The 27,153-nt window shown below is 40.0% G+C and overlaps 1 long non-coding RNA gene across 2 annotated transcripts in view; it reads left to right on the top strand.

Annotated features, from left to right (window-relative positions):
* Positions 1-27,153, top strand: part of LOC306960926 — a 1,017,426-nt gene that overhangs the window by 231,489 nt on the left and 758,784 nt on the right. The gene's annotated exons all lie outside the window — the stretch shown is intronic.

Raw genomic sequence — 27,153 nt, 5'->3', positions numbered from 1 at the left:
CCTAGGAACAGAATTGCTTGTGGCCGCCCTACTGTTTTTCCAATATGAGGCACACAGGGAGACCCGCACTGAAGCCTTTGAATTAAATCAATTGTATGCTTTGTGCACAGTGCAATGGCCTTTTCACTGGATTACTCCCATAGACGCTAATGAAGAATACATAATCATGGCTTTTTATGGGGCGCATTACAAACAAAGAGTGTTTATACTATTGTATTTAGACTTGTGTGTGCGCTTGCTAAGTCAGCCTGAATATACAGCGCGACAAAAGGAGGCAGCAATATGATTAAAGACAATCTCAAAACAGGCTTTTTTGACAGTAAACATGGCGGATTATCCCGGTTTAAGATGAAATGAATGGGTGAAATCACACACGCTCAATATGATTACCACCCGACCAGCTTTTATTTGAGATTTGTTCACAGATTTTAATTAGAACCATCAACAGTGCGCGAGCAGTGTGTGATAAATTGGGTCATTCCTGTGAAGAAAGCCTCCGCGCTCACGGCGGATTCACCCGGAGGACGCATACGCACAGCTGCTACGGAAAATCAGGAACAATCAGTGATGCCAAGAAATGAGAATGGACTGTTAGATTTTGGGCACAAAGGCATCATTTAGTTCAATATTTTGTTATCTGCCAATACGGGAAAAAGTTTCATGTTCTCAAAAGTTTTATCTCAAAGCATTCAAATTCTTGTGACTCCCCGACTAGCACAATGCTTTCTTTGTGTTTTCTCCTATTTTGACTTTTGGTTAAAGAAAATAGTCACTGTTTAAAGCCAAATACCAGCTTCCAGATGACTTCTAATGCCTTCGCTTCCTTCAATAATAGGCAGCCTTTCAAAGCAGCCCGGAGCAGTGATGTGAACAAATCGGCTCTGGCTTCACATGTTTTTCTAAGGAAAGCAGTCGAGTTTTCCTTCATAGTTTGGGGGGGGGGGGGGAGTTCACATTCAGTTGCACAGTCTATTTGAGTTAGAAGTCTATGGCTAGGGGCATTCATGCACAGCCTCTATACAATGGTACCCATGACTCTCAATACTCCTTTATTGAAATGTATTCACGGTGGCCAAGACTGCTATAGTGGTTTCTTGTGGACTCATTGCCTTCTCTTACATCTTCGTGGAAGCTTTTGTCTATAGGGTAATGTTTCTCAAACCTTTTAGCACAATTATTTCCAAGTATCACCAGGATCAAGATCAAATCAGGACGAAATTGAGTGTATAAAGGCTAAAGTATGTCTAGAGTGGGAATAGACCATGTCTTAAAGGAACAGGCCACCATTTTCCCATACTGTGATATGTTTTTACCGGAGCTTTGACAAGTTGATGCGTACCTGTCTGGTCTTTATGTGTGCGCTCAGTCACACAAATAGACCAAAGAAGTTGTTAGCATTTGGCCTCTCCCAGGATATTCCTATAGCTCCAAACTGGGGTGAAGTTAGAAGCTACAGAGCACTTCGACTTCACTGCAAGAACATCAAAGTGCTCCTAAGGTTACAATATAGTTCCCCTTTTAATCCGCTTCATCAACTCGTCTAAGCTCAGGTAAGAACATCTCAGTATGCAAAAACAGTGGCCTGTTCCTTTAAGGCGAGACACTGGAGGTGAATAGAGTCACTTTTTAAATAAGTAGAGATATAAATTTGTAACTTATACTGTAGATTACTGGCATAAATATGAGGGAAAAATATGCCGCAAGTTTTCTGTCATTTTATGCTTTCATATAAACATAAGGCCTTTTACTCCTAAAAATGTCTCAAATTGCTTATATTAAAGCTGGGGTACCTGACTTTTTATTGTTGTAGAGTAAATGTATTTTTGCCATCACAGAGTGTATTGTAAACAACAAAAAAACAGATTTTGTGGCATTGTATTCACCCAAGTGATTATTGAGCGATGGAAGATAGAAGTAGAATCTAAATTAGTGCCATTGTGGGTGTTGACATATAAGTTACAAAGACTTTTTCAGAGGGGATTTTCATAAAAAAAAAAAAAAAAAAAAAGCTGTTTAGTAGTGGAAGAATATGTGAAAAAAAAAAAAATTCCTCTGTAAAAACCTTTAAAATATTGCTCTGTCAAAGGCCAGGAAATCTGAAGTCTGTATGTGCTACTTGCGTGGAGATATTTGTGGGGGGGGGGGGGGGGGGTGCATTTTGATAAAATGGCCAGAGAAATGACAACTTCCATAATAAATCTATGGAGAAACATTGAATCAGTGCAATAATTAAGAGATAGATACATAGAGGGATGTAGAGAGATAGAGAGATAGATATAGAGATAGATATAGATGTAGAGATATAGAGATAGATATAGATGTGGAGATATAGAGATAGATATATAGATATAGAGATAGATGTAGATAGTGAGATAGATATAGATAGTGAGATAGAGAGATAGATATAGATAGTGAGATAGATATAGATAGTGAGATAGAGAGACAGATATAGATAGTGAGATAGATATAGATAGTGAGATAGATATAGATAGTGAGATAGAGAGAGATATATATAGATAGTAGATAGATACAGATAGTGAGATAGATATAGATAGTGAGAGAGAGATAGTGAAATAGAGAGATAGATATAGATAGTGAGATAGATATAGATAATGAGATAGAGAGATACATATAGATAGATATAGATAGTGAGAGAGATATAGATAGTGAGATACATATAGATAGTGAGATAGAGATATATATATATAGACAGTAGATAGATACAGATAGTGAGATAGATATAGATAATGAGATAGAGAGATAGATATAGATAGATATAGATAGTGAGAGAGATATAGATAGTGAGATACATATAGATAGTGAGATAGAGAGAGATATATATAGATAGTAGATAGATACAGATAGTGAGATAGATATAGATAGTGAGAGAGAGATAGTGAAATAGAGAGATAGATATAGATAGTGAGATAGATATAGATAATGAGATAGAGAGATACATATAGATAGATATAGATAGTGAGAGAGATATAGATAGTGAGATACATATAGATAGTGAGATAGAGAGAGATATATATAGACAGTAGATAGATACAGATAGTGAGATAGATATAGATACTGAGATAGAGAGATAGATATAGATAGTGAGATAGATATAGATAGTGAGAGAGAGAGAGATAGTGAAATAGAGAGATAGATATAGATAGTGAGATAGATAGACAGACAGACACTGACTAGTCTATGTAAAAGAGTAATATAGTGTCAGAACAAAACAACATACAGCATTGTACATAAATGAATATAAATCCAGTGGGTGAACAGATAACCTCATTGCACGTGAATACGATCATTCTCCAGTTTGCAAAAGCCATAATCAGACTCTCCGGTTTCATCTCCGTGGCACTGCGTACGTCTGCGCATGTGTGTGTAAACATTTCCCTGAGACAGCTGCTCCTGAATAAACATTGTTTACTTCCTAATAGAGCTGGGAGACCACGGAGGGCTTGAACTCTTAAGACGGTGTCTCGCAAACACAACCGCACGAACAGGTATCAGATTAATTAGCCGTCATCAACATGCTATCCATATGCGTCTATCATATGGATTCTGTTTGATCCGTCACTCGTGCCACATATACGAGATTACACCTTATATGGCACAGCGCTCTTTTACCTCCAGCGTCATGAATATGTAAACACGCCAGTTTTGAGAAATTTGTGGTCACACACACAAATAACTTGGCACGTGCTTGTGTAAATACATGCATCCTGGCTGGTGTTGTGTATGTGTATGTGTGTGTGTGTGTGTGTGTGTGTATGTGTGTATGTGTGTGTTTGGGGGGGGGTGTTCTTGGTTCTCCTGCAGGAACAGATGGCCTCAACTCTGGAGGGATGATCACACGGAGATGGAGGTCAGGAACCAGCGAGGGGGAGGGGCGAGTGGGCGAACCAAAACCTGGGGAAGGCGCGATCAGAGATTATACGGCCGGTGGCAGCCCTAAAGGAGATGTGAAGAGGTCTAAGAAAGGCACTGATATTTGGAGGGGGGAAAAGAAACAAAGAGGATCACACGGGAGGCTGAGAGGGCCACGGGCGGGACAGGGGAGAGGGCAGAGAGGGTCAGAGCGGGAGCGGCACGGAAATAGAAGTATGATGGTGAGTGGTAGAGCTGGAAGATGAAGTGGATGTGTGACGTCAAGACATTCTATAGGATTAAAAAAGGCTGAGACAGAGGATGAGGAAAGGCATGTTGATGTGTATGTGTTGTTTGTTGTTACTATCCCAGCAAATCACACCCACAATTGAACAGTATTGAACAGTGTAAATTAATTTAACCTCTTACCCCCCAGCCTGAGCCAAGAGTATTTTCTACATTTCGGCTTTACCCAAATCAAAAAGCGTTTTGTGGATTTTTCATTGTTGTGATTCGATTTTTCATTGTTTTGTGTCGATTTTTCATTGTTTTGTTCCTGTTTGTCTTTTTTTTTCATAGTTTTTTGTAGATTTTTTTGTTGTTGATTTTTTATAGTTTTTTGCTGATTTTTCATTGGTTTTTTTGGATGATTTTTTAATATTTTTTGGATGATTTTTCATTGTTTTCTTTGTTGATTTTTCATAGTTTTTTGCTGATTTTTCATAGTTTCTTTTGTTGATTTTTCATTGGTTTTTTTTGCTGATTTTTCTTTTTTTTTGCTGATTTTTCAAAGTTTCTTTTGTTAATTTTTCATAGTTTTTTTGCTGAGTTTTCATATTTTTTTGTAGATTTTTCATATTTTTTGTTGGTTTTTCATTGCTTTTTTGTTGATTTTTCATGTTTTTTTGTGGATTTTTCATTGTTTTTATGTTGATTATTCATTGTTTTTTTTATTGATTTTTCATTGTTTTTTTCATTGTTTTTTGTCATGTTTTCACCACATTTCTGTCATGTTTTTGTCACATTTTTGTCTGCGCTTTCATCCTTGCTTTGTTGCTATCTTTTTTTTTTTTTTTTAAAGCTTTTACATTTGAATAAAGCCAAATGGGAGAACATGTGCTTGGTTCTGGTGGGGGCTAAGAGATAACATTTTTTTTTTGAAAATACAAAGAACTATAAAACAACACTTGTTTATTTATTTATTTATTTATTTATTTCAGTCATGTTAGTTACATGTTTTCACATTTCAACAACTATACATGCTTTTTTTATACATGATTGAAAAGGAGCACAATGAAGACAACGCTTATGCTAAGTGCCCCTTTCTTCAAATACAAAAAGTAGACAGTTGTGTCTACCCCAAACAAACAAAAAAAGCGTCTACGCCCTTTATGTCTTCAATAAACAGACCTGGTTGAATGTGGAGATCAACCATGGAGGCCGGTTTGTTTGATATGAAAGACAGAGAGAGAGAGAGAAAGAGATGGCAGTCAGACAGATAATTACTACAGAAGAAGGGCGGGGATTGCAGCGGTGAAAGGTCAAGACTGAGACGCCGGAAGGGACAATTGACGTGTGTGTGATTTAAGGCCGAGATAAAAGAGTTATTCAGATGACAACAAGGCTTAAGCGTCAGATCATGAACAGGATGCCGACCAAAGGAGGTCAAAGATCAATACCGTGAATCTGGGGCTGTACAATAAAGCCTTTCAGAATCAACAACAAGACGTGGTATGTTACAGCCATTCAGACACTGAGCTGCGACTAACTGACCTCCTCCTTTGCAACTAGACACATTTGTTCTTTCTTTCTTTTCTTCTTTCTTTCTTTGTCTATGCCCCTCTGCATTCTATTACTTTAACACTGTAAGTGAAGTTTGAAAGGGTAGGACATTGCACAGGATGTGTAAATAGGACTTATGTGATGGCCTGAAATCTCTCTTTCCATTTCTCATTTATACCTATTTTTTCAGAAGACGCAGCGCTAAAAAAAAAGCGGACTCCCTGGCAAGCGGGAATCTACGGTCTCCCGAGACTGTGATGCCAAAGATAATGTTCCCTTGTCAAAAAACGTACCCGGAGTGATATTTCAACTCCATTCGCGCAGGTTTGAGTAATCCTGTTATCTTTGGCCGCTTCTCCTTCTACTGCTGAAGTGCTCCAGCCGGCGTTTCCATCTCCAGACCGTGACCACCACTGCGCTCAAAGTGTGTTCACCACGGGGCCGTCGAGCTGCGCATGTGGTTTGCAGACACTGAAAGCTCGCGGCAGGTCCCTGTGATCTCCGTCTGGATTCATGAATTGGCTCAGCAAAGGAAATGTCTGTATGGAGCGCTGTATCGATTTTGCGATGTATCATGATGTCTTGCGGGACGATACGATACTTTTTATTCTGATATCGATAATATTGATGACGTCATATTAAAGTCATAAACACAACATGAACCGAGCACCAGTTTGTCCAGTTTGGCTTTGCCCAAATCTAAAAGGAAAAAGTGGCAAAAGAGTGAATCAAACATGCTGGAAAAGTAACAAAAACAGTGCCACACGACTTAAGAGTGAAGAAAAAGCAACAAAAAAGTGATGGAAATGGAACAAAAAAGCCGCAAAAGATGACAAAAAAAGCAATGAAAAACGAGACAAAAATGTGGCAAAAGAGAAACAAAAACGTGCAACAACAACACAACAAAAAAAGCGACGAAACCACGACCTAAGAGTGTTGAGAAAGCAACAAAAAAAAAGTAACAAGAGTGACATAAAAAATTACGACAACACGGCAAAAACGCTTCAAAATTGTGACATAAATGCAGTAACAAAATAGTTACTGTCAGTTTTGTGGGTCTTAGCTTTCAAATGAGGTGTCACACTGGTACCGAGAAGCTTTAAGATTTGGGTAAAGCCGAACTGGAGATAAAACGCTCAGTTAAGGCAGGAGGTAAGAGATTAATTACTGACATCATGCATATTAATGAGGCTGCAGTGCTCCAAACTTTCCACGGTGAATAGAGGCCAATGGTGATCAAGAATTCAGTGAGACCAGTAGAGGGCAGCACTGCAAGTTCAAGCACTTTGACCAAACACTCATATAGATATTCACATAGATGTTACTTTTAATGATAGTTATTTTTATGATTATATAAACAGATCAAGTTATGGTTAATGTATTCCTTCTGAAACAGGACTGTGGTTTCTTGTTTATTTAAATGCAAATGAAGTGATGGCATTGACAGTCAGGGATCATGTATTTATTTATTGAAGAAAAAGGCAACAAAGCACATGTATAATATGTAGTTTGTTTGTACAACATATAGTATGTCGCTTTTTAAAAGTTGTGATTAATCATTGGTTACTTTTGTGCAATAGATCGCTTATCGCAGTATAGGGGTATCGTAAGGTTATCGTGAGCCGTGTATCGCATATCGTATCGAATCGTGAGGTACCCAGAGGTTCCCTTCCCTAATGGGCCATTTGCTCTTTTTGCCTTTTTCTCTCATCAGTTTTGCTGCCAGTCTTTGGTCTGGGAGGGAGTTCCATCTGGCAACACTCAATATAGACGTAATACTTAATACTTGTAGTAGCTGCTATGTCTTCAAACAAAGCTCCGTAACAGTGGGCATCAATTCATCCATCCATTTTCTTCCGCTTTATCCGGGGACGGGTCGCGGGGGCAGCAGTCTCAGCAGAGATGCCCAAACTTCACGATCCACGCTCAGTCACCTCCTCCAGCTGTTCTGGGGGGACCCCGAGGCGACACCAGGCCAGCTCGGAGACATAGTCCCACCACCGTGTCCTGGGTCTTCCACGAGGCCTCTTCCCACTAGGACATGCCTGGAACACCTCCCACGGGAGGCGACCAGGAGGCATCCGGAACAGATGCCCGAGCCACCTCAGCTGGCTCCTTTCGACGTGAAGGAGCAGCGACTCTACTCCGAGCTCCTCCCGGGTAACTGAGCTCCTCACCCGATCTCGAAGGGTGCGCCCAGCCACCCTGCGAAGGAAACTCATTTCGGCCGCTTGTATTCGCGATTGGGCATCAATTGTTCTTTAAAAAAACATTAACTCATTGCATCTTAAAAGTGGCAAGATACATTAGCTCCTTTCTCATAAGCTCCTTTCTCTTTCTCAGTCTCCTTAACCTTTGAGGCCGACGGCATGAGGTCGACCTTGAGGCACCTTTTGCAGTTTGAAACAGGAGCCCCGGCTGCTTCTTTTGCCCGTCGGACAATCTGAACCTTCCTAACCCAGTGGAGAGAACAACCAGGAAGTTACATCGTACAATATGTGCTCCTCCTGCACTGCAACGAATTTAACAACCGGACACATAGAATCTGAGCAACTGCACAAAAGTAAACCACTCTTTATAAACTGCACCGTTCAATTATCACTGACTGTGAACGTTTCAAACAGGAAGCACAGAGGTGTGAAACTACACAGACAGATGATGAATAAACTTTCACCTTCATCTCTGCTGCTGTAGCTCTGTCTCAGAAATGACACAATGCTCTGGTCAAATATTTAAAAAAAAAATGCTTTAGTCCACCACAGACAGCTTCATTAGTGTCAGTGGATCTTATGCAAATGAGTCACATGGCTTAAGTTTCGTTCTTGTCAAATGTAAACAAAAGTGCTTAACGTTGCTATATAAGTTCATAGATTTCCTATAGATACAGACGGCATTGTGTGGGGAAACAGTATCTTTTGGGAAACACAATTTTTCCCTCTTTTTAGTAATTTTCTGGCAAAATATAAACTTATTTATCTCATACAAATAAAGTCAAGTCTAAATCAGGTCCATATGGATATTTATTCACCGCAGATTGTTCAGGGGAAGCGAAAAAACGGCAGTCATAGCTAGCGCTAGCTAGCGTTAGCATTAGCACGATGCTAACATGTCGTATTTGTTTGTTTGTTTGTTTGTGTAGTTTATTTGAGCAATTAACATTTTCTCTTTCTCCAGAGTTTCACAATCATACAGTTAATGGAAGCTCAAAGGGAGTCGACTGAAGCAAAAGCTTATAAGTGCCGACCCCTTGTTCATGTACATTACATTTGCAATTCATGATGCTACAGTTATAAATTTATTTTACATTTACATTAAATAAACAAAGTACAATCCTTTCTGAGTATTCTATACTAGTTTCAGAACACAAATATATACCTATATGTATTTGTGAGTTAAGTTTTATCCTACTGTTGCTACAATTGTCTACATACAATCAACCGACTTTTGCAGCACTGGCAAACAAGGAGGTTTTACCATTTCATATCATTAACACAGCATGCTTATACAAAATAGTAATAATGTAATTGGTAGTTATTGTTATTTATCATAACAATTGTCATTCTTGTCATTATCAGTGAATGTCCGATTTCATATAGTCATATTGGACTTTATAATCTGCCATCTTGCCACTTCCTTGTTGTCATTACTATCCACTATTTGTTATCGATATTAGATCAAAGACATGTCCAATTTGTATACCCTATCTAGTGAGGTGCGTTAAAAAGCCAGAGTGTATAGTGGCCTGTTGAGAGTGGGTGTAAGCCCCCAATCAACGAGTCCCCACCCAGCTAGGGATGGGCGGATCGATACCAAAGTATCGATATATCGATACCAAACGGCTACTTTTTAAGTATCGATATTGGGCAAAAAGTATCGATACTAATTTGCATATGGAAAAGGAAGGCGGGGCAGCAATTGTCAACACAAAAGGATGTTTATTTCTTTGTTCTGAGCCAAAACAGTCACAACAGCTGGACTGAACTGAGCCAGGCATATCATTCTGGTTTAGATTCTGTTTGTCATTTAAGTATTAATTTTAAATGTTGTTTATGTATTTAATTTCACATTAACATTGTTTAATTAACCAGTTAAAGTCATATAATTTTAATTGACCAATTAATTATATAAAACAACCAGTTTTAGAAATGTATATTGATTGAAATACATTCACCCATATGAAATGACCAGTATCGGTATCGGTATCGGTATCAGTATCGACAAAAAAGACCCCAAAAGTATCGGTATCGTATCGATTCCAAAAAATGTGGTATCGCCCATAGTTGACTTGGTGGATGATGTTTACCTCCTATATATGTATCATGTTAGCATTCTCCGTTTTTCATGTATTTATGGGCTGTTGAACCACTTTGCTCCTCCCCATGTCTTTGTATCTTTATTTAGTAGAAAACTTTGGCATTTTTGGCTAATGAGTCTGAGAAATAAGTAGGTTCAGTCACTCCCCATTGAGTTTCAGAAATATTGATTGTTGTATTAAAAAGTTTTGAATGTTTTTTTTTCCGCATTTTAGCCGGTATGCTAGGACCCGGAAGCGGAAGTAGTGACGTCACACTTAACATATAGTACATCTCTCAGATGATGTGCCTCTAATGCTGCCTGCTTTATATACTTTCATATATTGAGGACATAGCTCATATTTTCACTGAATGAAATGTTACGAGGCAAAACTGTCAATCATTTCACACTCGTGCAAAGATCAGCCGAGCTCAGAAACCTTTGGGTGTGAGCGTAGTGGCTTGTGGGATTGTTCTTAGCCCCTTATGCGCTGATGAGGAACATCCCAAGGTTCCTCTGCTAAAGGAGGTATTATAGGAAGCATCACAGTTCCTTTCCTAACTACCCCCTCCACTGACTCACGGCTGACTCACGGAGAAGGAGGGTCGGAAAATGATTTACACATTTTAGATGCAGTCAGAGTGTATTTACGCTTTAGCAGACTGAGCGAGGTGATCTTTGGCTGAAAAAGGTTGATGACCACCATTAGGCACCACCATTAGGCCTACACATTTCAAATGATAAAATACAGAGTGAGGTGCCCAAATATGACACATTATGTAAAAACTCAATTCTGGATACGTTCACTTTAAAACATATTTTCCACTTTCTTTGTTTCCCTTTTTGTTGTCCTCTTCTCAGACTTTTGCAAACAGCTCCACACACTAAAGATTGACAGTCAGCCCAGACACGGCATACGTAAACCACAGTTGACACTCAGATGCCCACAATGCACCGGGGCCAGCCTCCATTCGATTTCCTGATTATGCATGAGCTGAAATTTGAGGATGTTTGCGGCTGTGGACGGATTTTGACTCCGGTCTGAGAGGAAAACAAACAAACAAACAACAGCAGCAGCAGCAGCAGCAGCAGATCCAGGCAGGGATAAGGAGGACTCGGAGGGTATTCTTTCACAGATGCTTTAACATGTGCGAGTGCAGAGTGGAAACACGGCCGGACTGTGAACTGGACAGACTGAACTGGATCACAATAACACGGTGCTTCATTTTAAGCAAAGTATAAAAAAACAGCAATAATGGTCTGTTACCAATATGCTTACAATATTTTTTTGTGTGTGTTTTTTTACTTTGTTCTTGCAGTTAAATACAGTTTCAAGTGTACAGAAAAAAAAACAATATAATACTGTAATTAAGACTCTTCCATTAGACATGTTAAATATTGTGGGCGCCATGATACCTAGATTTCCTTTGCTTGTAATAGACAAAGTATCATTTAAAAAACTTCACCCACACTAAAAATAAAATACACTCCAAATGATTTACAAAGACAAATCAGAACCAAGCATTTAGCTCTCCCAAATTCCACTAAAACTAAAGAAACTCATTTAAAAAATGTAAAATATATTCATCCCGATAATGAATTTGTGAGGCGACGTTTCAATATTAATTTAAACTTTTGCCATATTTTTAAAATGTTTTATATTATCATATTATACCAGAACTTTATGGAATTTATTTCAACAAACGATAGAGTATGATGGTGATGCACCGAATCTACTGCACTGAGTATTTTTACAAAATAGCAAAAAAAAAATAACACTTGCCTACCGTTAGTTAAACAATATATTCACAAATGTACTTAAATGATTTTTTTTTTCGCAATTTAAGAAAGCCTTGTGTCATGTAAAGCAGTTACTGTTATTATTAATTTCATGCAATCTCTAAGATCAGAGACTTCTTGACATACTCAATATTCTTACTTAAAACCACACTGTGTAGAATTGTACACAATACATATAATTAAAATACAAGCAACGGCTCAGCTCTCCTAAGACATGACTGTAACTTTACCGGGAGTGGGTCCGTCTCTAGCTCGTCTCCATGGAGATGTGACTAAAGTCAGAGATTTAAACAGGTTAGATCCTCATCCAAATCCATTTGAAATCCATCCATTTTCTTCCGCTTTATCCGGAATGATAGCAATAACAGCATGTTCTGTGTTGAGCTGGTCTATGGAGCATGTCTTTTACTGATGGCAACAGTATAGTTCAAAATGTTACGCAGTGTGCCTTAAAGTAACAGTGCAGATACAAGACAAAAAATGTACTGAAGTAAAAGTACCTGACACAATTTTTAATTAAAGGAACAGGCCACCGTTTTTCCATATTGAGATATGTTCTTACCTGAGCTTAGACGAGTTTGTACGTACTTGTCTGGTCTTTGTGCGTACCCTCAGTCACGCAAAACGACCAAAGATGTTGTTTGCCTCTCCCAGCATATTCCTATAGCTTAGCTCCAAACTTGGTGAAGTTAGAAGCGACCATGCTCTTCTACGGGCACGCATAACGACCAGACAGGTACGTATCAACTCGTCTACGCTCAGGAAACATATCTCAGTGTGTAAAAACGGTGGCCTGTCCCTTTAAGAAAACGTACAAAAGTATGCACGGCAAAATGTACTTTATAAGTAAAAAGTAAGATTTTTTTTTAATTATTTGAATCAAACCAGGTCTAAACGAGTAAACCACTAACTCAAGTCAAAAACAGGAACTAAACCAGGTCAAAACCCAGACTAGACTAGGTCAGAGCTAAACCAGATCTAAACAAGGTCTATCGGAGTAAACCACTAAACCAAGTCTAAACTGGCAGAGAAGTCTTTTCTAACCCTATTTAAAATGTAGTGGAGTAGAAAGTACAGATACAGGCTCTAAAATGCAGTAAAAAGTAAAGTAAAAGTACCTATAATTTATACTTTTTACTTGTACATGTATTATTTATTTGTTTCTTTCCACCACCACCATGTTGGAGAAGTAATAATAGTATTTCCCCCCTCCACTTGACAGAAAGGTTTGATCCACCAGATCTCACTTCACATTGTCCTTTTCTCCTCCTTACTCGTTCCTGCTTGTTATGCACCACCAACATTCTCCATACCCTCTCTTTTATCTTTTTATCCAACAGTTTCCTCTCGCTTTCTCATGATTGCAGAGATCTTCAGGCACGCCATGTCGTAGTCCCCACAAAGCAACGAGCACAGGGAGGTGAGGATGGTGTCAGGGTTGCTGGGGGGTCAATGCGCTCTTCCTTGTTCACTCACCGCCATGCAGGCTTTTCTTTTCTTTTTTTTCTTTTTTTTCCAGCTCCCTTCTCTTGTGTCACTCCAACAGCCCCCACCGCTGAAACCCCCCAACCTCTAATCATGGCCCGGGGGCGCAGCGAGCGGATGACCCAGGTTAACGCTCCCCGGAGGAGGGAGAGGCGCTGTTGTAAATGAGGCGGTGGCGAAGACGGGAGCGGGGGTCGCGGGGAGATAAAAACGCGATGAGGGATAAGCCGGACGTGTGGCAAAGAGCGCCTTTAAAGAGACTGACACATGAGAGGAGCGGAGGAGAAGCCGAGAATTACAATTTCAGCCACAATATGCAAAGGCGTGCGTGTGCGAGCCTATGCGTGTGTGCCAGGACGTGTCTCCTCATCGTTCACACTTTGGCATTTCACCCCTGACTTGGTCCTAGTTATTATTCTGATCATTACAGAAGACCGTGTCAGGCGCGAGGCTGTTATCGCGGCTTGCTTTTGATAACTACGGACAAGTAGGAATGGTTGTTTGATAAAACAGAGACATGCAAGTCAGTTTGAGTTCGACATCATTTCAAAACAATATCTTTATTCTTTTTTCTAAGTTGGTTTTCCCCCCTCCTGGAACCGCCACCTTAACGTGGTGGAGGGGTGTGAGCTCCCGAATGATCCTGGAGCTCTGTTGTAGCCCCTGGTAGGGTCTCCCATGGCAAACAGGTCCTAGGTGACGGGTCAGACAAAGAGAGGTTCAGAAGCCCCTTATGAGAGACCAACAGGCCCGGTTAATCGTGAGGCCGTCCTTCTGTGGACCCACCACCTGCAGGAGGAGCCATAAGGGGCTTGCAATGTGATTTGGGCAGCTCAGCAGCCCCCATGACCTGGCAACGGACAAGTGGATGGCTGGATGGATGGATGGATGGATGGATGGATGGATGGATGGATGGATGGATGGATGGATGGACGGATGGACGGATGGATGGATGTTCTTTTTTCAGAGAATAACACAATGGATGAATTTGAGGTGATGAAATCTGGATGCTCATTGATTTCCCTTGTGTACGAAATGCGCGGTATAAATAAACATGCCTTTCCTTGCCTTACTTGTTAGCAAATGCCTCCTTGCCAACTAAAAAAAAAACACATTTGTGATAAAAAGGTTTGTAGTTGTTAAGACACTTCTTGATTTTCTTACTTTGTTTCTAAGTTGGTTGTAGTTTTGAAAAGGCAACAAGCAGTCAATACTACTGGTGCATATGCTGCGTTCATGTGGACAGGGGAGCTCGTTTTCCCAAGATGTGACGTCATTGTCCCCAGTTGGTTTGTGTTCATGTGCTTTTTATGTGGGAAAGAGGTAAAAACGGTCTTTTATCACTAATTAACACTTCAACACAAAAAATATTACTGACTTTTTTTTTTGCTAGCATTAATGGCGGGTATTTCATTTGCAATTTTGTTACTCTGAGGACGACAGCTCACACTAAGCTAAAAAAAGTGGCTGTGTTTAATTAAACAGCTCACATTAGACAATAAAAAAAATGAATCTGCTGATTTCCACCGTCAAGCTCGTCTTGACTCAAGTTCCCCAGTTGTTTTCCCTGTTGAGCGAATGTTCATGTATATGTGGTCATGAAGAAAGCAGCGTTTTAAAAGTAAACAAAAGCTTGCTTATCAGCTAAACCCATTTGAGACCTACAAACTTCTTCTGAGACACTGAAGAGAAGTGAGTGGATCCCTGCTGTAAAGTGCTTTGAGTGCCTAATGTAGGTGGAAAAGCGCTATATAAGTTGAGAACATTTACCATTTACCACTGAAGAGGCACCAAGAGCCCCCACACCTGCAGCACAGTGGAGGCGTCACAAGAGCAGCTACAGGAAACAAGGACGGGACAAACGAGGAGATGGTGAAAGACTGTTGTGGAGTGGAGGGAGCTGCAGGAGCTGACCAGTGCAGGACACCACGCTCTGAGACGGGGACGGGCCCAGGAGGCGCTTCACCATTTTAGAGGATTAGAGGAGACAGAGGGCAGCCAGCCAAGTCTCTGCCGAATGCTTCAGTTTCCCCGACCTCCAAGGTCATGCGGGTCAGGTTGACGCAGTGGCAGCACGGCTCAGGACTGACACCTGAACACTATTCGTTGTACGCTTGTACAATGACAATAATGCACTTACTCACTTGTTTTCCAACTGGGGAGAACGTTTTCCCCAGTTCCAGAGCACCACATGAATGTGGCATCTTTGAAAATCCCCATATATGGTCATGTTCGATGGAGCCAGGGGGGAAAACGAAGAAGAGAAAAAAACTGAACTTTCTCACATTTCTTCACCATTACTTTAACATGCTGAATTGTGAATACATTTTTCTTCAAAATACAGATAAAGAGACATGGAGAGGAGCAAAGTGGTTCAACAGCCCTTAAGTTTATTGATATTTGATGAATAAGTGTATAGTCCGCCAGAAAACGACAAATTGTGATTCACATGAGAGGCTTTCATCCTCCTCTTGTTGCCGACTATATCGCGTTTAAAATGAAAATATGCTTTTATCGTCTTCTTCCTCTGGTAAGACCCTTTTGTATGATTGCTCTCCATTTCTGAATGCTCATTTTGTAAATTGCCACAATTCTGAGACTAAATCAGATCAGAACATCTGACTAATGCACACAGATAGTACGAACTTAAACACTTCTGCAAGGACTACATCTTGGCCATAACACTTTCAAGCCTCACATATTTGAATGTCTATATACAGTATACATTTACAAAATGCATCTTCTTCAACCCCAGAGTTCACCCTTTAGTGGCTTCTCGGTAAAAGCGCGCACAGCCTTTTGTCGCCAACAGAATCCATTTTCTTCTCTTTTCCATTATCAGGCCCTTGTAGTCCTGGCGGCTGTGTTATATTTGGTGCAGTTTCAGGTCAGATATCTGCCGGCGTGCGCTTGCTCAAAGTTTATTCAACAGGATGGCTATTCACGCCCCCGGGCCTCGCAACCTGCTTTTCATGGTCCACTCCCAAACACGCGCGACCACACAAACCGGCTCTGGTGGCCTACTTGTCACCAATCAGAGTAACCCCGTAATTGTGCCAAAAAACGAGTGCATCGGCAGACCTCGGCAACGCCGGGTTAAAAATACATGTCTAATCCGAATGCATTGAGTGTGTAGGGATAGACAGAGTGAGCATCTGCGCTTTAATAATCTCAGGCATATCAAGAAAGCCCTGAGGCGGTTACAGAGAGCGCTGCCAAAGAGCACAATCCCAAACTCCTAATTGCGCTCATTTTAAGCCAAAGACATAGGAGAATGTGATTGTTTTGGACACAGTTGGGCAAGTAGCAGTGAGAGGTAGGTGAAGATGGAGACAGCTTGATATCGCAGGAGGAGCAAGGTCAAACTCGGAGGAAGGAGTCGGGCTGAAAGTTACTTAAAAACTGTTAAAGGTTTAATGGAGCTTGCAACAAAAATGGTAAGGATTTATCGCACTGCCACTAAGCAATGTTCTGGATTTATTTTTCGGTTTTACTATGCAGTCTTAAGGCGAGACACTGCTTGTGATTAGGGAAAAATAAATACATTTAGTGTGATAACTCCTGCTGTAGATTACTGACATAACTATGGAGGAGAAAATGTATTGCCATTGCCTATATTTTCAGCGACAACATCTAAATAATGGATGGACCCAGGTTTAAATGTATTGTAGTATTTTGTTTGCATATTAGTTACAAAGAGTTTTTTTCAGTGGGGATTTTGCATCTTCTTAAAGAGATTAGATGGAGTTTCAAAATGTTAAAATTATGCATTTTCATCCCCCTACATGTTCCAGCAATGTCCTAATGTGTAGAATGAGCCCAGACCTGTTCACCACAACGGTCTCTAAAATCCTGCACTGTCACTAAAACAGGTAATAATTCGGGTCCAAAGCGCCGTCATGCACAAGCTTAATATAGAACCTGCAGTTACGCGTAAGACCTGAGATGGCAGTAGTGAGTATAAAATGACCAAGTTGCATCTAGGCCCTTTAAGGTTTTTTGGCCAAATTGGTCTCTGAACATATAAACTTTCACCCGGAAACAGAAAACATGTCTAATCTTCACAATGACATGTTTAAATATTGCGCTGATTCAATGTTGCCCATAGACTTATATGGGACAATGCAATTTCAAGGCCCTTTTTCTCAAAACACATTTTTCTGACATTGTGGCGACACTATGTCCACGTCGTCAGTAGGACCTAAAGACTTCACATTTTCCAGCCTTGCACTGAACAATATTTGGAAGCTATTTTCAGAGGGATTTTTTAGTAACTAATACCTAGCCCCATTTATTGAGTTTTGAATGTCAAAAAATAAGGCGAAAATTACATTTTTACGCCAAAAAGATGGGAAATTTGGGGCATTTTTAGGCATAAAACACCTTGTTCGTATATGAAAAGATAAAATGACAGAAAACTTGCAATGTGTTTTTTTCTCACATTTATGCCAGTGATCTACAGCAAAAGTTTCAAATTGATATCTGTAAATATACATTTTTTTCCCTATTCACCTGCAGTGTCTCGCCTTGAATTGAAATGCCACAGATATTCCATTTATTTTTATTTTCAAATAAAACATCATTGCGTAATGTGACCAGAGTAATAGCAGCTTACACTTGTATTGTGCTTTGCAAGCGTTTGTCATCATTATTCGCTCACTCCACACTCGGTGGTGGTAAGCTTCATTTACCACGTGGCTATAATGTGGTGTTTATGTCCTGATCCCTTATATCAATGCCCTCTGCTGGACACGTGGAATTCTTTTTTGTTTATTGAAGTTGCCCCCTAGTGGCTGGAATGAGTATACTGGTTATCTAGTTAAAAGAAAAAAGAAAAACAAACTCAGGGATTTGTGCTCTACAAGTCAGCGGGCCGTAGTATGAAGACCCCTGCCTTGAGCTATTCATAAGTGGAAAAAAAAAACTGTAAAATATAAAATAAAATAAAAAAATGTTTGCCTTTTTCAGAGTTCAATCAATCAGGCTAGGCATTGTTCAAAAGAATCCCTTAAACCTTCAAAATATTGTTAAGTCTGGAAAGTTTGGAGTCTGTAGGAGCGGCTGAAGTGGTGAGGTCGTTGCATGAGTGGAACAAAAACCTAATTTTGAGAAAAGCGCTGAAGTTTTAAGCAACACATTTCTCTGGTCTTTCGTGTGGGTGGCTTCCAGAAAGGAAATGGCCATATCTGGATTCTAGCATCATCCCGGGCTTCATGCGTAAATAAAATAGTTGCTACTTCCGGGATATGTGCGCCTTGCTAGCGGCAAAACGTCATAAAATAAGCATTGTGCGGGGTAAGTTTTGTCTTTTCTAATACCCTGACATGAAAACTATAACCTAGGGTTAAACTAGGGAGAAAATCTCTACTATGACAACTGCGTGAAAAAATGATATTTTCACCTGCCGTGTCTCGCTTCAATGCCAGATGCTCTTCCTGTCCAAACCCACCCATGACATTCATCCCAGATTTAGACAAGCATGCGATTTGTGACCTCTTGTCGAAGACTTCGATCACTTTATGGCAAAACAGGTCCTAATTTTGCTGTTTTATCAGTACTGAAAGCTGAGCAATAAAAAAATCTGAATAATTTAAACAATGACCACACATATTGAACCATTTGTATACTGAATCTACAAAGAATACAGTTTCACCTTGAGCTTTGATTTGACTATTTAAATAAAATCTGTGAATCCATGTCCACTGCTTGTCTTTGTAATATGAGTGTATATATGAGTATAAGTGTACAGTATATATGAGTATAAGTGTACAGTATGTGGAGCTGGTGGTGCGTCCTACACCTTTCTTCCTGCTCGACACTATAGAGCACTTCTGATAGTGTCTGTAAAAGGGCTGATATCCAGAGCAGTGGGAACAATATAGTGCATTAGCCCTTTAGTGGAGAAAAATGAGTGCAAATCACATTTAGCGAAGCCCACCACTTCAGTTATATTACAGCTCATTAAAAAACCCAGCCATGTCTCTCCCACCTCCATATGCAAACTAGGCCACCTTCAGAGCTTTCAAAACAGCCCGCAGCCTTTGTTAGAAAAAAAACTAAAACACAAAAACAAAAACCCTTATCAGCCTTTATCTCTCTGACTGCCAATAAGTCGCTGTCAGCTTAAAGAATGCCACCCCTCTGGCTGTAGGAGAGGTACTGCTGACCCCTACCCGAACAGAGAGAGGCTGAAGTTCAGAGGTCGCTCTCGTCTGCCTGCTCGCACCTCATCGGGTGGGACATGTTTGGCTTCACTGCACCCGGGGGCTTTGATTTCTTTGACCCGTTATGCAGTTAAGTATATCCCTGTGTCCACACACTCTTAACCCCGCCCCCCTGCCCTCCCTCACATCCTGTCTCGCTGCATTCCAGTTGTGGAGAAGATGCCCCCGAGCCACGGCATGTCTAACTTGATTACGTGCTCTCACCTTTTTTGTGCTAGTCTTTTTCTGCTTCGGTTTTGTTTTTTTTTGCACTGGAACTGGTCGCCTAAAAGAATGATTATGTTACATTCAGATCTTTAAGATAGAAACGTATTAAAGTGCATATGACACATTGGACACATTTTTTGCTAAAACACAGTTAACACAATTACTTTTAAGGTTTGGCGAAACATTTTACCCAGCGTTCTTTAGTGTGACCATTGTTGTGCTGTTTATAGTTTCACTTCCTTATTGGACACTGACAGGAAATGACATAGACGGAGGCATAACATTTTAAACTGTTGCCATGCCAACCATTATGTTAATAGAAATGAGAAATGAGTCAAACTGATGCAGAGCTTTACCTCTATCTATGTCACTTCCTGTCAGTAGCTTAAATATTCTAATAAAAATAACTTTTATTCCCAACATTTCTTCATTAAAAGGTGCACTATGCAACTTTTCATGAAAAAAAAAAAAAAAAAAATGTGTGTTTGACCTTTCAGTGACCTAGCGGATGATTGGGTGGTTATGGTGCATTCCAGGCAACTAGTAACTGCTAAATGTACCACTTCCCACTTGGAAAAATGCCTTTGAACGGCGCTCGAAATGGTAATTACAACTTGTAAACTCGGACACCTGAAGACGACTACGAGTTTGTATACGAGATGAAGACAGTAATGGCGGCGACCAGTGAAGCCAGTGGATCAGCAAGACCAAAAATGTCCTCAAAAACATTTTTTTTTTTTCCTCTATATAATAGTATAGGCCTTTAGAATGCTGTGATGTCACTTGCAACCCAGCAATAGATACAGACGGCATTGCATCACAGAAGGGGGCGTGGCTTCGCCGAGGGGGAAAACGGAATCTTTTGGGAAACACAATTTTCCACTCTTTTTTGCCATTTTCTGAAGGAATATGAACTTATTTACCACACATAAATAAAGTCAAGTGTAGATTGGGCCCATATGGATGTTTTCTCACAGCAGATTATGCAGTAGAAGTGAAAAAACAGCAGTCGTAGCTAGCGTTAGTATTAGCACGATGCTAACATGAAGCATCATGTTAGCTCTCCGTTATTTATGGGCTGTTGAACCACTTTGCTCCTCTCCATGTCTTTGTATCTTTATTTAGTAGAAAACTATATTCATAATTCAGATTTTGCTTTTGAATAATTTGAGAAAGTCTACATTTTTCTCCAAATTATTTCCCCCCTAAACTGTTTTGAAACATGACCATATATGCCGTCTGTAGCCATAATTTTTTATTTTTTTTAGGTTTTCACTGCTGATTGAACCGCATCCATGGTTACATATACACTCCATTCTGAAAACCTACCAGAAATCCTTAAAACAACTGAAATTAAATTGATCCTGAAGTATTACAGGAGCCACCGGGATGCAAAGTAAAGACGCTAAGCTAGCCACTCACACAGCCACAGGGTCACTGAAAGGTCAAATACGCACTAATATCAACTTTGTTTTATATACAAAGTTACATAGTGCATCTTTAAATTGCTACTTCACAGCAATAAAATGCTAATTATGGCTTACAACAGATGGTATTCATTGAAAAAAATATTCACTTTAAAGGCAGCTGTATCTAATGTAATTCTACAATGTGGCTCTTGTTCCTAATCATATCCATAGAGAAATATATAGTACAGCTTTGTCTGCAGGCACTGAATGAACTTTTATTCTTTTTGTGCAGCACTTTTATGTGGTTTAAATGTGCTATAGAAATAAAGTGGATTAATCTTACATTCAGAGCACATACTCCATTGATTTCGCAGATTTTAAAAACATTCAATCTTAATGTTTATAATGGCGCCTTTTCTGTAAATGTCACTTTAAAGTCATGTTGTTCTGTCAATTGACTTTTTTCCCGTGGTTGTAGCAGACGTACATTTGGAAATTACACTCCCACTCAGTATCAAGAAATACTAAGAAAACCTCACAAAAAGGGGTTTTAAATTAAACTGCATTGACACTGATCAACAGCGAGACTTTCGTCTGTCAAACTTTTTCCAGAAAAAAAAAAACATACATCTAATCTGAATAATATATTTTGGCATGCGTGACGTCTTTTATTCCGTAGGTGCTGAGAGAGGACAAACTAAAGAGAAATCCCCATTTGACCTACTCCCACTGGGTTTGTTCCGTGAGGAAAGCATGTCAGCAGAATGCCATTGTTGTATGCATGTACTAAAAGAGGAGCCCGAGCTGCGAAACCACAATCAGCAGTTTAGTTTATTCACCACTTCATTATTATTTACCTCTTTACACTGTATGGTGCAGTCTTTTACATCAACCGCTTCACACCTTGGACAATGATCACCATAAAAGCACAAAATGTGTTTAAAAATAGTATAAAATCACATTGCAATGCCAGAACTAAGGCTATATCCACACGAAGACAAAACGCTTATACTGTATTTACAGAAACTTTCTTTGTAAGCACGAAGCCAGCTTAGTAAATGTGTGCGTCCACATGGGTCGACTCAGGTCTGTGAAAACTCTGAAAAATTCATCTGCCAGGCCTGTGTGAGTCGCTGTGACGCTAACACAGATAATAGAACATGATGTGGAGGGCATAGATATCAAATAATAAAGGCGAGATGTCTTGCATGCGCTGCTGGCCAATGGAGGTCGACGTCCGGACACGGCGGCCATCTTGCCACAGGGAGCTCGCTCACTCGAAACATTGTGTTTTATGGTGCATGTACTTTTTAAATAACCATAACTTGCTCAATATTCTACCGATTTTCAAATGGTTTGGTTTGTTAGAAACGTTTGAGATGTAGGTATGACAGTGCAAACATATGAACATGAACATAATCAACATGTTCCAGATTTCAGCGAGGATTTATGTTCGTACCTTACTTCAGATACCACAGAGCTCGCCAAAAAGCTTTCCTGTGTCAAGATGGCCGCGAGTAATGCCTTAAGACATCTAGCCTTTATTATATGACATCTATGGTGCATATGCAGTAAACTTTGTGGAATGTAAACAGTGAAAATTAAACTGATTCAAGGATTTTCAATCAACAGAAGAGATGAGGTGGCGAGTTTTTTCTTCAGATGTAACAGGACTAAAGCAGAAAAACCTCTCTGTGACTGGACTTTTACTGTCAGTCCAAAAACACAGACTGACTCGGCCGTGTTTTTCTACTTGTCACCTGTTGCTCGTGGACTGAGTGGAGCAAAGAGGAGCGGAGTAAAACAATCATAGATCCATGAGTAAAGCTCATTATAAGGTCAGTAGATTATGGATAACAGACACCACTCTGGCGCTGTGATGTCATAGTTTTAGTAAAAGTTGCAGAGACGTTGCAACAATGGAGCCACGTAAACGGCGTTTTGAGATCTTTCGACTCTGGGACCTCGTTTTGAAAAAGTTTGTTTACAAACCCCCAAAACACCGGGCTCGTATGGACGATACACTGGATTGATAAAATATCTTTGTGTTTGGTCCTCACCATGACTTCGTATGGACAGGGCCTAAATGTTTTGCAAAATGCTACATGGAGGTTCAAAATGTGCAAATTCACCAAATGACCCAAACATATGGCCTTTTTACAAGCTAATGTTAACATAAAGTGATCTTAAAACTTACTAGACACAAAAGAAAATATGTCCTCAGTCAATGTGACAACTAACCCCAAGTGTGCACTTTATGAATGGCTCAAAAAACAGCTCAAATTAAAGCTAACGTCTCTGTCTTTCAGATCAGTGTGTTTTATGGTACTAACTAATGGAAAGCTCTCATCACAACCAGACATTAACCTCCAAACCCCCACCTGAACCGAGCACATTTTCTCCAGATCGGCTTTACCCCAGCCTACATTTTATTAACAAAAGTGTCAAAATAGCAACCACAATGAGAAGAAAATGAGACTGAAAACGCAACAAAAAAGTGGCAAAATGTGACACAAACACAATAGGAAAAAAGCAACAAAAAGGCAACAAAAGAGTGTGGAAAAGTGACCACAAAAGCGCGACATAAAAGTGATGTGAGCGCTGCAAAAAAGTGATGGACAAAGAACGAGAAAAAAAATGACGACACGGCAAAAATGCGAGGAAAAATATCAGTTTATCACAGACCAGGGCAAAATACAAGAGGATTCAGTCCGGCCCACAACGTATAGAGCATAAATTCATGAGTATGTCAAAAAAAAAAAGTAAGTCTCTGGCCCATTCCTGTGCGGAGTTAGGATTTTTTTGTTTTAATTACCAGAATGCTCACTCCAGCCACTAGGGGGCAGATTAAATAAGAATAAAAGGAAAAAATTCCACAGGTGTCCAGCAGAGGGCACTGACATAATAAGAAATCAGGATATAAACACACACATTGTGTGACTTGCAAGTGGGAAATGGACAGTCTGCCTCTGGGCAGCTGTGGCTACAATAGTAGCTTACTACCACAGAGTGTGGAGTGAATGAATATTGACTACAATGTAGCAGAGACTTGTGACACAGGCTTGTAAAGTGCAAGTGTAAGCCGTTTTTATGAGGCTACAGTCCCGCCAGGCTCATTATTATTCATTTATTGAAAAAAAAAGTCCTCAGTGTATATTCCCAATCAAAACATTTTGTTTATGGACCCGGCGATACACTCTCCTCCATATATTATACTTATATCCTGATATAAGTTTGAGTTATTGTTGGTGCGGCCCTCCGACTCAATTCAGGCTTCTCATGTGGCCCCTTATGAAGATTAATTGCCCACCCCTGGTTTATCACTTAGCTTTCAAATGAGGCGTTAGGCCTATAGGCTGTGAGCTTCAGTCTAGTCCAGAAGCTTTAACTGGAGAACATGCACTCAGTTAAGGCGGGTGGTAAGAGGCTAAAATTGGGGGAAAGGCATAAAAACAATTCAAATGTGTCCTCTCCTCATGTCCTCACTCCAAATGAGAAAATGATTATTGGAAGAAAAAAAGAACACCAATACACATATTATACATCAGTGCCAGCATACAGCGCCCTCTAGTGTGGCTATAAAAAAAAAGCGATGTGACATTTAACCCCGTGTGACAAATAGCCCCCGTCTCCCTTACCCGTATAACTCAGTGAGGCCATGAAAATGTGAAAACGATGATCCACAGTGCGAATGAAACCCATAACATCAATGCCTATACACTGCTTTTCTGGCATCTCGTGAAGAGCTCCACCAAAGCAATATCAATTGGAAATCACTTCACCCGCAATGGTGAGGAACGGCAATTCAACACACAACAGCGTCACTTTTATGTGGTTTTTGCCTTTGCATGCTTTGCGCCGTTATTGTGACCGCTATAGGCACAGATGCTGTATATATAGAGCCAGTGCACCTCTCTGCCCTTCACTGACACCACATTCTGCTGCTTGAGCTAAATTCAAGCCAGAGGAAGTGCTGTGTCTCCAAAAGCTCCGCATGAGGCGGTGACAGTTAGTAGCTGTTACATTCCTGTTGGAGATCCCTCTATGGTGTTTTGGGATGATTTGTGGGAGACAGGAACACGAGTGAACGTTTCACTGGGGCTTGGTGACTGTGTGAGAATGTGCAACAGAAATGGGAAGGGAAAAAAAAAAAAAAGTGTTCAAGAGCGGTGACTCTGCATGGGGATGGATATCAGTTTGTGGATTTAGTTTAAGACAATTCATGGTTTTGTTCTTCCTTATAATAGGGAAGGCATATTTCTTTATACCGCACATTTCTTACATACTCTTCAAAACAGACTTGTGAAAGAGAACATCGTGTAAAATCAAAAACACACATTTAATAAAATAAGCTTTAAAAAAAAAACATTCGGTAACACTTTATATTGACGTGTGCTTGTTAACTATTAAATAGGTATTAATAAGCCTAAGTAAAGTAATTAATAGGCCATTAAAAATACGCTCATGAGGAGACATGTCAAACTGGTGAGATGATTTAATCTGGCCCCTGACTTGTAGAGCACAAATTCCTGAGTATGTCAAAAAAAAAACAGTAACTCTCTGGCCCAGGGGTTCTCAACCTGGGGGACAAATTTGGGGGTCGCCAGAGCATATAGATAAAAATATACATTTTAATATTATTATTATGGTATTGTAGCATGCATGCTATTATACTAGGGTGCCATTATTTGTTCTAAATTTGATCCATTTTATTTTTGCCATTGTTTTGTCTTTGTTTTTTTTAGATTTATATAGGTTAATGTGCCAGTTAGTTAGGTAGGAAGGAAGGAAGGAAGGAAGGAAGGAAGGAAGGAAGGAAAAGAAAGAAAGAAAGAAAGAAAGGGAAAGGCAGGGAAAGGAAGGAAGGAAGGAAGGAAGGAAGGAGGGAAGGAAGGAAAGAAAGGGAAAGAAAGAAAGAAAGGAAGGAAGGAAGGAAAGAAGGAAGGAAGGGAAAGAAAGAAAGAAAGAAAGAAAGAAAGAAAGAAAGAAAGAAAGAAAGAAAGAAAGAAAGAAAGAAAGAAAGAAAGAAAGAAAGAAAGAAAGAAAGAAAGGGAAAGGCAGGGAAAGGAAGGAAGGAAGGAAGGAAGGAAAGAAGGAGGGAAGGAAGGAAAGAAAGGGAAAGAAAGAAAGAAAGGAAGGAAGAAAGAAAGAAAGAAAGAAAGAAAGAAAGAAAGAAAGAAAGAAAGAAAGAAAGAAAGAAAGAAAGAAAGAAAGAAAGAAAGAAAGAAAGAAAGAAAGAAATTCTTAACTTTCTGAGCATATTTGTAAAGCTTCCAGGGTCACTTTCATAGAAATGTTTAAAAAAAAAACGCCTGCAAGTTCATGAAATTGATACAAATGCTTTATAATACGATGATGGCTTACACTTGTAATGCACTTTTCTCGCCTGCATTCCTACATTTCTCAAAGCACCACACACTATTTATTCATTCACTCAGTGGTGATATGCTTATATGGGGTAGACTGGGGATGCACAGTGCTTTTCCCACAAATGTCTGCCTTTACAATATACTAAAGGAAGACAAAACAAATGATTTCCACTACTAGAAAGAAACAAAAAACAGGTATAGGTCCAGTGTACAGTCTCCCTCCTGATCCTCTCAGTACTGCAGCGCATGGAGGGGAGTGTGGGTCACTGCGGTGGCTTCTCTGAGCGACCTCCGTGTCGTGCGGGCGGTGCTACTGTTATTGAGGATGGCCTGAATCACGCTCCTCATTCTTTTCTCCACCAGTTCACCAACAAAGTTCACCCCCTCCCCATCCCTGACACACTCTTCCAGACCAGTTTGTCCAGCCGGTTACGTTCTCTGGCGGTCATGCAGCTCCCCCAGCACACTACAGCAAAAAAATTAATTTCAGTTTCAGTATTTCTCTGCAGACATATGACTTTAGCTGGGGTCTGCTCTGTCCTTTCTTGTATACTACATTTGCATGCACTGACCAGTCCAGTTTATGGTCCAGGAACACCCACCTCAAATCATAACAAAGCCACCCAAAAAGTCACTTCCTGTTTTGATACAGCGCACCAAAATAAAAGCATCATCTTTTTATTCATTCGTTCAGCAGTTCATTAGTTCAACTTT

Source organism: Gobius niger (genome assembly GCF_951799975.1).
Source record: "Gobius niger genome assembly, chromosome: 3".
In the NCBI taxonomy this organism is placed as follows: Eukaryota; Metazoa; Chordata; class Actinopteri; order Gobiiformes; family Gobiidae; genus Gobius; species Gobius niger.
Note: the sequence above shows the minus strand (reverse complement) of the source record. Positions and strands in the feature narration are given on the sequence as shown.